Source organism: Sturnus vulgaris, chromosome 4 (assembly GCF_052056855.1).
Source record: "Sturnus vulgaris isolate bStuVul1 chromosome 4, bStuVul1.hap1, whole genome shotgun sequence".
Lineage (NCBI taxonomy): Eukaryota > Metazoa > Chordata > Aves > Passeriformes > Sturnidae > Sturnus > Sturnus vulgaris.
Genome location: NC_142246.1, coordinates 18,717,544 through 18,730,269, shown reverse-complemented (window position 1 = coordinate 18,730,269; position 12,726 = coordinate 18,717,544). Strand labels below are relative to the sequence as shown.

Genomic DNA, 12,726 nt, shown 5'->3' with positions numbered 1-12,726 from the left:
AAATCTGAAACATATATATTTATAATAAAGCAATTTAGAAAGTATCAGAACATAAATTTATTTTAATCCTTTGACTTTGTTTATCTTGATGAGCAGAAAATTTAAAGAGAATATAAAAACTTGACAAGGTATGAGGTGATATCAGTGGAGACAGCAGTTCCCTTCCTTCAGGTCACTGAACCACAAATAAAACATCATTATAATAATTTGGTTTTTTGTATTCTTGATTCTATCCTCAGACAGGAAGAATAAGGTGAGACTGTTGGAATTAACTCAAGTTTTCTTCTTGCTTAAAATTAGTGAGGTCTATGCACTAAAGCATTGCCAACATAAAAATAAATGCAATCTACCTTAATTTGACTTTCTGCAAAACATTGTTACTTAAAACAATAATGCTTGATAGATACTAGTTGATATTTCTCCCAGCATAAGTATCTCACTGAAATTTTTATCAATCTTGTTATTTCTTACTTATTAAAGCAATAAGGTAGTTCAAGACTCTGGGGAAGGTTTGATGTCATCTTTATAGTACAGCTAAAGGGAAAAAATGCAGTCTGTGGGGGCTTTTAATATTGTTGTGTGCTCAAACTCTAAAATCACAGTAATAATTCTAATACAACTTACAGGAAATAGGAGAAATTTATGAAAATATACTCTTTATCAACAGCTTTAGGCGAATCTCATTTTTCATTAGAATAACAGCTAAAATTTGACCTCTGAGTTATTTTCAATTTACAGGGGAAAATTTGCTTTCTTTCATGAACTTATACTTCATAAAGAAAGTAGACAAAACATCTGTTACTAATTATTATTTATTCGTATCACAGTAGCACTTAAAGGCTCTCGCACAAATCAGAGCTTCCATTGTACTTTATGCTGGAAAATGCATTCAAGGAGACAGTCTCTGCTTCAAAGACTTTACAGACAAGGCAGACGCATTCTTCCCTCTGAAGATTAGAGATGAGGTATTGTATCACAGAACAATCATTTCCTCTACATTATGCAAAAAGTCCTCAATAGAGACAAGAATTAAATGTAGATATTCTACTGATAATCTTAATTCTTTGATTGTCCCTTCATTTTCAAGTACAAAATACTCCCTGGATAGTGGGCCTAATCATAAAGGCTACCAAGAAAATTTCTGGGCATACAAGTAAATTTTTTGTACCTGTTTAATCTATGACAAAAATAGAAAATCTCCTCCTAAGCTGGAAAGAGATAAAATGCATTTTAAAATTCTGATAATACATGTAAAAAAACTTATCTACTTCTTAACAATTCACACCATGCCTGTTTGGATTTATGCTTTGTTAGGAATTAATTTTTGCACTATTTCTTCTGTGATGAGCTCTTTTTCACAAAATCTGTGTTATTGATTTCCTAATAGACTGGAAATCCTAATATCATTTCAAAATACTGATACAGCCTTTCCTTTCCTGTATATAAGATGCCTTCAGTATGCATGAAATAATGAATAGATTACAAAAGACATTTCAAATTGTCTATCGATCCTAGTGCAGTACACAGTAGAAACACAAAATTGATGAAAACTTGAGTGAAACTAAAAGAATAAAGATCCAGACCTTGAATAATTTTAAAACTCATAAAGTAAAATGAATCACAGCATGTTTTCTCCAACATATCCCCAAAATGGCTTAATGTAAATATCTGAGCTGTCATTAACATTAATTTGAGATCCCTTTTTACAAGCTCTACTGCATTAATAGGACCTGGGAAACAAATTATGGAAGTAATCAATTATTACATTTATCCAAAATCAAATGCAATATACTCTGCATCAAATATCAGTTGGTCAGGGCCAAATCCAGATGACTTTTGAGTATTACTGAGGATGATTCCACAACCTCACTGGGCACCTGTTCAAAAGTTCTGTCACTCTCACAGTAAAAAAAACCTGGTTTTCATGTTTAAGCAGGATTTTGTGTATTTCTGTTTGTGACCATTGCCTCTTGTAGCTTTGTGGGACAGAACTGAAGAGAGCCTGACTGTCTTCTTCACATCCTCCCTTCAGATATTCATTTGCAATTACAAGATTCACCTTTCTGAAAATGGCAGTCCTGTTGTAAGTGCTGAGGAACAGGCAGTATTCAGTACCTCAGCTTCTCTATGTCCTGTGACAGCAGATGCCCTGCCCCACTCAGCAACAAACACACCTTTATCCAAGCCTTTCTTTTGCTGTTTATGTCACCTAAAGAAGTGTGTGTTTCCATGATTCTTCTCATTAGGTGTTTCACTGATTCATTTTTGCTCATATGTGTTTAGTCTGAGAGTATTTCCTCTTCAATTTAACCTATGAATTTTTCCAGTATGGCCATGGTATCTTATAGGAAAAGAAACTAGTATACTACCTTTTCAGGATTCATTTACAGTGTTGTTGTATTTTTATAAAGTTCTAATTCTACACTGATATTAAAAAGACTTCTCAAAACAAATCTCTTCAAGGCTGCTTGTTTTAATCTCTTCAAGGCTGCTTTCTCTGATTCATTCTGGGGGCCCAGAGATGAGGTCATGTTAGTAAGTTTGTTGAAAGAAAGATGCCATGTTAAACTATATTGCTTCAGCTTTTTTGGCATGGCTGACTTCACTCAAAACATTATCTTCTTCCTCAAGTTTTTCCAGATAAAGTGAAGATATTTTGAAAATATACTTCAGTTAGGCAACAAATAATCATAGGCACACTAGAATTTTTGACGTAAATTGTTTGAAACTGTTATATCAAAAACATACCTCAATTCCTTCTATTCAGTTTTTCTTTTTAGCACTTAAAATGTGAATTTCATTTGTTTTGAAGTCTGTTAGAAGAATTTACAGGGACAAATGTGTTATATATATGTGGTTTTAATTTAATATTTTAAAAAATTAATGAGTCATAAGACAAGAGGCATATCAAAAAAACCCAAACTTTAAATGAAGGTAAGAAGAGGATGGAATGAAATCTACAAGAGACATGAGTTTCATATGGAAATAATTAGGAAGAAAAAGTAGAAACATTATAGAAAAATCTAAGTTATTGATGTTAATAATAGGTGGGTCTTCAGAAGACAGCTGGAGTTATCCTAACAAATCTGAATTTTTCCTTTAAAATTAATACAAATACATCCCTCAGGAAAAAGATAAGTAGATATACAAAGAATTTTCATTAAGACTGTTTTTCCCCCACCAATTAAATATGTACAAAATTATATTATAGTTAAACCATCTGCCTCATATTATTTTCTTCAAACATGAAAACATTGGAGAGTGAATCAGCTGGATATGTATCTCCTTAAAACTTAAATTTAGCCCACTTCAAAAAAAATCTCTCAGGATTTATATAGTTACATTTACCTCAAATTATCCTTCAACTATTATTCACCATTGACTGTGGAGAATAAGGTGATGCAGGTTCCCATGATTCCTCCTTACCTTTTCCCTGGACTCACTATATTAACCTTGGTGAGACACTGGTATCATCATCCTGTGCAAGCTTGCTAAACAGTAACATAGCTCAGCATTTTCTCTGCAGAAGTAGGAGGCACTATTTAGCAATCACACACAAGTCCTTCTACTATCTGCTATCCGCTATCCTTATCTTCTCAGAAGAAATTCTTCACAGAAGGAATTGCAGGGAGTGTATCCCTGATTTCACTCTCCAATTATCAACATATTGCCCAGGAACTTGATTAATCCAGTTTTGAACCTGCTTGATATTATTTATCTCCACGATCACCTGTGGCAACACATGCCACTAACTCACTAATCACTCTGTAAGGCACTACTTTCTTTTACCTCTCTTGAGCTCTCATCCTGCTAGTTTCAGTGAGTTTATTCAGGTACTGGGGGATTTGATGAATAACAACAGCCTTAACAGTCTTCATGACTTTGCCAATATTTATCATCTGCCCAGGCTTTTCTTCCCAAAATGGAAAGGCCCAGCCAGTTTACCAATGACACCTGTCTGTGTGGTGCAGTCAACACTCTGAGGAAAGAGATGCCACCCAGACAGACCTTGACACACCTGAGAGGTGGGTCTGTGCAAATTTCTGCACTTGCACTGGGGCAATCCGCAGCCGAAATGCAGGCTGGAAAATGGATTGAGATGAAAAAGGAAAATGGGGATGTCTCATCCCTGGACATGTTCAAGGCCAGGCTGGGTGGGACCTGCCTAGTAGAAGGAGTCTCTGATCATTCCGGGGGGATTGAAACAAAAAGATCTTTAAGGTCCTTTCCAATGCAAATCATTCTATGATTCTATGACAACTTTAATCTTTTAATATGAGACAATGTTTCGTTCCCATAATCATGAGAAGTTGATTTCTCTGCATCATTTTTGACTACATTATAGCCTTTTTAAGATGCAAAGAAAAGCACTGTATCAAGTGCATCAATGTTTTTCAGAGAAAAAAAAATGTTTGTTTTTGGTTTAGTCTCAATATGTTTCCTGATGATGCCAAATATTTTGTTTGTTCTTGAGAACAAAGTGCACACTGAGTTGATGATTTCAGAAAACAGCCAGAGAGCCCAAAATATTCTTCCTGAATTTTAACTTCCACTTTCAAGTTCACCACTTTTAAACTATAATTTACATTCCATTACCTCCTATTTACTCACATAAATTATCATCTTGCATTTCTTTACTCAATACTTGAGTTTACTCTTATGATCTTCTTATAGAGTTTCTCACCATCAATGTCACATTTAACTGCCTGAAATACCTCAGTAATATCTGCAAACTTGAATATTCCCCGTCTCAAGGTCATCTGTGAAAATATTGAGTAAAATGCACACATCACTGATCTATGGGGATCCATGCTCTTTTCCCCCTGAAAAGAGATTTAAAATTAAGCCATGGCCTGCCCTTCATCTTGCCATCCTATTAAGCCATTAGTTTTTCTCCACACTAATAGCAAATAAATTTCTTATATGGCCTTTAAATAGAAGCTTCTCAAGGATTTTAATTTCCAAATCCATACACATTAGGTCTTCTGGCTCTCCTTTATCCACTTGCTTACTCATACTCTTATAGAACTCCGTTTCCTGGCAGCTAACACAATGAGATTACACCTGTGCTTCATCATGTTATTCCACTTTGTAGATCATCATTTTGCAAGGAATGGAAGTCAGACTCACCCCATAGTTCCAGGATTTCCTTTTAAGTCCTTTTTATCTCAGATAAAAGTTATGCTAGAAACTTGGCAGTCTTCTGACAGCGTGGATCTTTGTAGTAGATAGTTTACACAAGTTCACCACAAATTCAGCAATTTTCCACCTGAGTTCAAACTCATTGCTGAATGCAGTGCAGTCCTAGTGACTTACCCACGTTTATTTGACATCATGTCATCATTGGATAAAACATACAAAACTTCTCTCCTTCAGAAAAGCTGTATGCATTACATGTCAGCTTGTTTTGAACTTTTTTTCCTAGTTCTTTTCATTTAGGAATTCATCATGGAGACATAAGTTTAGTATCTGTGGTGAAAAGCATTTTTGTTCACAAACATATGCACTGAAGTTCATAAAGTCTCAAACAAGTTGGTGAGTCTAAAGAGATAAGTAGCATTAAGATTTTTTTTTTCAGCACAGGAGGAAATGAACCAGGATTCACACTGTCATATTAATATAAGCAAATCTCTGAGTGAAAAGGGAGATTTATTCTCTAGGTATGCTTTTAAAGGAAGCAGCCACTATCACTGCATGCTCAGTAACCTGTAAGTCTGAGGAGGCTTAGCAGATCATACCCCTCAAAGGAGGAAGGCAGTAGTGCCTAGTTTCTGGATCCCTGAGTTAGGGCTGAATTGCTGAACTACCAGGATTGAGATACTTCTGACAACTGCGGTAACAGTGATTTAAGCATCTGGACAACTTTAAGGTCAAGAACTGAAGTGCTTACAGATTACAGACCTGTCAAATATAAGAAAGAGCTCTGTGGGAGCTCTGGACCTCACAGGTTTAGACTAAGACTTCAAAATATGCTGTTCTTCCAGTTCAAGAACTTAAATTCTTTCTGAGATCCTGCCTTTGGCAACTGTCAAAATCTGCTTTGAGTTTACCCAGCAATTATACTTTTTTGATATAATCAGGTAGTTGTGAAAAAAATTATAAATCCCAGAATAATTTATGCATGACTATCCTAAAACTCAATGGGAATTTTAGTTGATGTTTTAAATTGCTTAACTATGCTTGCAATACAATACTCATTACAATGTATAGTATTGGCCTTTACTGGTTGTAATATCTGATGCTCTGATAAACTACATGTGACTGCATCACACGCTGTCTGTGTCAAAGACATTCCTACAGTTTAAAATCTGTTTCTTTCAATGTTAGCCTGTGACTAAAGCCACTAGCAATATATATCTACTAGTCAAACAGTAAATACTCATGCACTTCTTGCAGAATGTCTCAATTTTAATATTAGCAAACTTGAAAATAAGTAAAAATAAAAAATGTTTTTCATGTTACATGCCCTGAATATTTTGGTTTCCATTTCTCACAAATCTAAGGTAAAAGCTTCTGTCTGTATGCTTCTCCTCTCCCCATCTTTCAATTATTCCACAATACTTTCAAGTGTTCAAATCTGTTGACTATTCTCTAAACTGTCCTTTGCTAAGAAATCTCCTGGGAGTAGTGGGAGTTTTTTCTATTGTATTCAAAGAAATTTGTGAGTCAGCTCTTCTCATTTGTTTTGAACGTTTTGGAAATTTTCGATGGAGTGTTAAAGACTTTTCTATGCTTCTTTAGAACAAAATAAGTAGAAAGTTTACAAATGGTATATTACATATGTATGACCTGTATACATATGTTATATTATACATGCATACACACTGTTTGTATGAGGAAAGTATTTCCTTATATATTCCCTTCTACACCCTTACTTGGTTCTTGGTCCTCTGTATGTGGTCTGATTTTAATATCAAAATTGTCCAGTAACATAAATTTCTCAGAAATATTTTTGCTTTTTATCATAATAAGAGCCTTATCTAATTAGCCCATTTTAACCTGATTGAGTAGTATTGCAGAATGAATGCATAAATGATAATATTGTAATTTAAACACATAATAATAGTAATTGTATTATTGCAAAAATTACTTATTAGCTCCTGCATTATAGCAAGACTTCTGACTTTTGTTAAAGTTGTTACTCATCCACCTAAGAACAAACCAAATAATCAGTTATAGTTTGTTGATTAATTCAAAGTATTATAGCAACTTGAAATTCTTATGTACATCAGAAGAACCTAGCAATTATTTGGTGGCATTTTGTTAATGAACTCAGAATAGCAACCTGTCACTGCCAAACTTGGTTAATACAGAACATTTGCTCATAAAAGAACTCTAACTTGAAAGTGAACATCTATCACTTTAAATCCTTGTCTACTAAGACAAAAAGTGATAAATTCTTTTTTCTCCTCTTTTTTTTTGAACACAAATCTTGATTAAATTAGTAGGAGACAGGCTGATAGTCTTTGAATCCTAGGAACCATGACAGTCGTCCAGTCTAGCCTCTGATATTCACACACCATAGAAATACTCCATTATAATCCATATAAGCTCATATCTCCCTTTTTAGCTAGAATATCTCTTTTGTAAGACAGTGGATTTATTTAAAGTTTTCAGGCAGTGAAAATCCACAACTTCCCTCGATAAGATTTGGTAAAGATTAATTACTTTTACTTTTAGAAATATGTACTTTCCTTTTCAACCTTGAATTTATCTTGCTTTACCTTGAAATAAAATCCCTGGATCTCATTATACCTTTACAGTAAAATTAAAGAGCTGCATTCTGCAGTATGCATCTTCTTTGTGAATGGGTTTATAGACAGTGTTCAATAGGTCAACTGTATGTCACATGTATCCGGTGATATCACTTCAAAATATGTACTCTACCCTATATTTTAATATCCAATAATAATTTTTATGATCATTTAAAATGTTGCTAGATCAGCATGACCTTCATATAAAATTCAAATATAGCACTTCCATATTCTTGGGGAAAAAATAACTTAATATTCACTTTTGGGCTTTGTTTGACACTGAATACTGAAATATTTGACCCTAAAATATTGACCCAGTTTTCATCTACCTTCTTCTTGAACAGTTTTCATTCAATATACACTGACTGCCATATGAAAGGCCTGCATGAGCACACAGTTGACAAGACATTGGCACTAATTGTTATCACACAGGACTGAGAAATGGAGAGTTGGATTGACTTTCTATCTCACTGAGACAGGAACAAATTCATCAAAGATTGTCTGTTATCTCTGTAACTGTCAAAGGAGCTACAGATTAGGTCAGGAGCGAGCAAATACACAGTGCTGTGCTTTCAGTATCTCCACATCTGTGTTCATATGCTGAGAGAAAAACAGCTTTTTGCACATTTTTTAATGAAGAAAAATAACAGTTAAAAAGTAATATTTTAAAACAAGTATTGTTTAAAATACTGAAAACAGGAAGATCAGTAAATCAAAACCAGATGGTGATGTGACCCAGCATCAACACCCTGCATGGTGTGTGAGCTCCCTTCAGACTAGCTTTAACCTGGTCCCTGGATGAAACACCATCACCACATCTATACTGTGAAGCATCAAACATTAGCTTCAACTTGTACTGTTATAAGTGCACAACTAGAGCTCCCAATTTAATATCCTCTGTTGGACATCTGGTTTGTGTGTAACAAAACTTCCTTTGGAACCAAAACAATATGTAACAACTGCAACTGATTGCAGAATTAACCTCAGAACTGGGCTACTGTTTCATGTTAAGTATTGGGGGTACATCCCTGGAATAACACCTGTTTAGATAACTGGTCTAGGATTAAGTGCCTCTAAAACAGAGAAGTATGTGACTTAGAGAAACAGTGACAAAGAGGAAACTACTCCCATCTTTATTATCCCACTCTCTGAAATAGGACATAACTCCATGTGTCCCATTTATATAAAGTAAAAGATCTGGTTAAAAATGTGATGCTTATTCTAGCCTCTAAAACTGTCTGCTCAGACACTGGCAGACCACAGAACAGGAAGAATTTGAAAGGATATATATATATGAATACATAGGAATTTCTCAGCCTGATTTCAGCAGCTGTCATTTAAGGTGTCAGATGTGAAATTCAGGACATTTAGACTGGTTCCTTAAATGCGTATGAGATGTTCTAGCATTAGACCTGGATACAGCATATTATGAAGACTTAAAAAAAAATTATTTGGGAGTGTTAAAGTCATTGGCATTTTGTTAGCTATTTGCAGTGACAATATAAAAGTATCATAAATAACTAATATTGCTGGAAAATTCAGAAGTATATTACTATTTAAAAACATATAAGGTGGCTTTAAAGTTAAGTCACTAGACTGTGGTCATGCTCACTGGAAGATCAAAAATTCACCTCAAATAATCTACAGTTAGTGCTTGTGAATCACCATTGCCTTTTCCTCATACGAAACAGTCCTTTGGAGCCAAAAGACATAGGTTTAAAACACTGGGTATTTCTGCTTCCTTTTATTCCTTTTATGATATGTCATCATGCTTTTATTGCCACTCTTCAGAAAAATATCACCAAGTTTAAAGGTATAAACAGTATTCATTCCTGTTTGTTCTTTCCTATAAATCCTCTAGCCAGATTTACACCAAAAGCAATTTGAAAACTTTTCCAGGGGGACTGCATAAAAGATGCAACATATACAATGTTTTTATTCTTTCAGCCGATAATTTTATAATCTTGAATTTTTTTAAATTATGTACCTAACAATGTTCCTAGTTTATCTATTTGTAGACACCAAGGGATTCTATGTGTAAAGCTGAGCAGATACACAGCAAAAAAATATTTACTTTTTCTCAAATAGCTCATTCCATTTCACCACAGATTATTTTAAGCAAAGACTGTGACTAGAGAGATCTGTAATTTGAAGTAATGCAATCCTACCTTTGAGCTGCAAACTGACTTTCAGCTTCCTACATGGAGAAATAGAGATGCTGAAATTTTTATATAGAAGGGAATGCAACTGGCATTTTCCTGAACAGGGAATATGCACTACACGGTATAGTGTCAGAGCAGATTATATCCCATGAACACTACCTGTGAATTATAGTGGTATCCATTAGCACCGCTGTGGTCACAGATCTGTCAGCTGTGCCAAGAGAGCTGTTGTTGCTAAGAGGTGTAGGGAGGCAGGGGTGTTGCAGATCAACCACTGACATGCATTGTTGCTGGAGATTTTTATATTTTTTTTTCATCTGGCTTTTTTATTCATCTCTCTCCTATTCTGCTGTTTGAAATAATCTGTTTTCACATTCAAAAGCAATGTGACAAGGATGCAAGTTCACTTGTACTGTTAGGTTATGTGGAAAAAAGGGTCAGGCAGGGGAAATTCAATAACCTGATCACCTACACCTGCTCCCTGTCTCGATCTGGAGAGCTCCAGAGGAGCATCACCCAAGTAAAGCTGGGGACAACACCCCACCGACTGAGAGAGGTACAGGATTTGTGATAGGATGAAGAGGAGGAATTTCTTGCCATTGCATAAGACTTACAATGAAAAATTTAAGGGAGGAGCAAAAGGAGCAAAATAGATTAATAAGGTTATAAAAGATGATGTTCACATACAAATAGTCATATATCTATATTCCAGTTGCTCTGTTTGCCTGCCTGGCCATGCCCTGTAACCATCACCACAGTCAGTCCTATCTTCTCGTTTAATCCCATTTCTACTTCTTTACCTTAGTGAGGAACTTGTGTGTGCTTGGGGTGGGAAGGATCTGAGTGCCAGAAACTAGAGTCAGACCATGGGTCAAAGGGACTATGTATCTGTGGTGCCAGTAATTGTAGACACAAGACTGCACACACTGTGAGTGATTTTGTGTCAGCATGCCATCCCCAGCAAACATCAGACTGAACAAGTCAGGGAACAGGATACACGGCTTAGCAGCCGGGTATGGAAGTGAACTCAAGTTTGGGGTCCATCTGAGTATGCAGGTCTGTGCGGGAGACAGCTACTAGAAGGACCCAGAGGTCAAGGCTGATTGCCAGAGACCTCGGGGTCCAGAGACCAACTAAGAGAGGGAGAGAGAGAGTTTGTGTGTGTGTGTGTGTGTGTGTGTGTGTGTGTCTGTGTCTGTGTCTGTGTCTGTGTCTGTGTGTGTCTGTGTGTCTGTGTCCGTGTGTGTGTGTGTGTGTGTGTGTGTGTGTGTAACAATCTGAGACCAGATGCACAAGCCAGTCACTGAAAAGACTGAGTGTCTAAGACTGGCTGCTGGAGGGATCTACAGTGGAGGTGTCTGTGTGTCTCTGCACCTGTGCAGAGGGAGGACCTGGGGACCTGTACCAGCCTTGGAAGTTGTGTGCCTAGGTCCCAGAAACTAGAAATCCGGGGATCCAGAGGAAGCTATTGCACAGGCTGTGTCTGAGCCTCACTTTTGGAGGGACCCATCTTGCATATGTATATTTATTCCCAATTATGTATCTTCATCCTTATCAGTCATGGGGAGTAAGAAGATGAGGTCACATATGCTAGGATTTTTTCAGTGCTGAATGTTTCTGTTTATTTTGATCTGTGTAGCTGGAAATGTCTAAATATAAAAACATGATTTGTGAATTTGTGACTAGGAATGCATGACCAGGAGATACAGCAACACTAACAATACCTGGCTTCAGCAGGTGGACAGAGAATACGACCAGCAAAAATGGTTTCTGCAAACAAACTCGTTTTATAAATAATATAAAAATAAGTATAAAAGATGAATAAATATCTTGTTACACAAATAATCGTTAAATATTACAGCAGTAACACGCTCTATTCTGCGGCACTTTCAATGTATCATATAGGAAGTGCATATAAATCTAAGGCAAAAATTACTGTCTTTCAGTGGAGAAGTCTACTCTTTGAGTTATCCCCATTTAATCTGTACAACAATGACCCTGTAGCTGGTACAGTCAACTGGATCAATATCATGCCTATTTGAAGTACAATAAAGATAAATAAATAGATGTATAACATGGAAAAGGTCAAAGGTTTTAAAATTAGAAAGGGCCAAATACTGTTGCTTCCCTAAAGTTCTCTAGAACTATGCATGTCAGACAGGCAGGATTTGGCTTACAGTCAGCATTAATATTCAGGTCTGATGAAATCAATAAAACTGCTGCCTTAAGATGTAAATGCATGGAAAACAGCAATAAAGACCTCCTCCATACTGAAGATTACTGCCATCACAGCAGAGCTATAGGAAGCGATCATGTAATCACTAAGTAACTTAATGCTAAGTATAACAGATATCTCTACATAGCTAGAGGTAAAATCCTGGGGGGGAAGGGGGGAAAAAGGAATTCAAGCTCACTTCTTTTTAACTAAATAATAAAGTGAATATCTTTAAAATTGCACTCAAGTTTTCTTAATGCACATCTGAATATACTTAGCACTACTTTAACAACTACAGAAGAGTTGCAGCCTTTAGTTCTTTTCTGAACTGAGCACACAGAGGTTGAAAACTCCACAAAAACTTGCATTTTTTGCAAGCTTCAGTGGAAGTACTGAGAAAGCAAACAACACCTCATAGGGTGAGCTGGTATTCCATAACACCTGAATAATATTACATTGCATATGTTAAACCTTCTTGGACATTTCATACTCTGCAGTAAATTTTACTCCCACAGGTAGTTCTATTACAATCATTAGATTTTTTCACATGAATGCAAGTTCAGTGGATGCGGAAAATTACTTTCTGCCTCAAGTT

The 12,726-nt window shown here is 35.8% G+C and overlaps 1 long non-coding RNA gene across 1 annotated transcript in view; it reads right to left on the bottom strand.

Annotated features, from left to right (window-relative positions):
* The window catches only part of LOC106850012 (uncharacterized), a 63,327-nt gene that overhangs the window by 44,392 nt on the left and 6,209 nt on the right, over nucleotides 1-12,726 (bottom strand). The window lies entirely within an intron of this gene.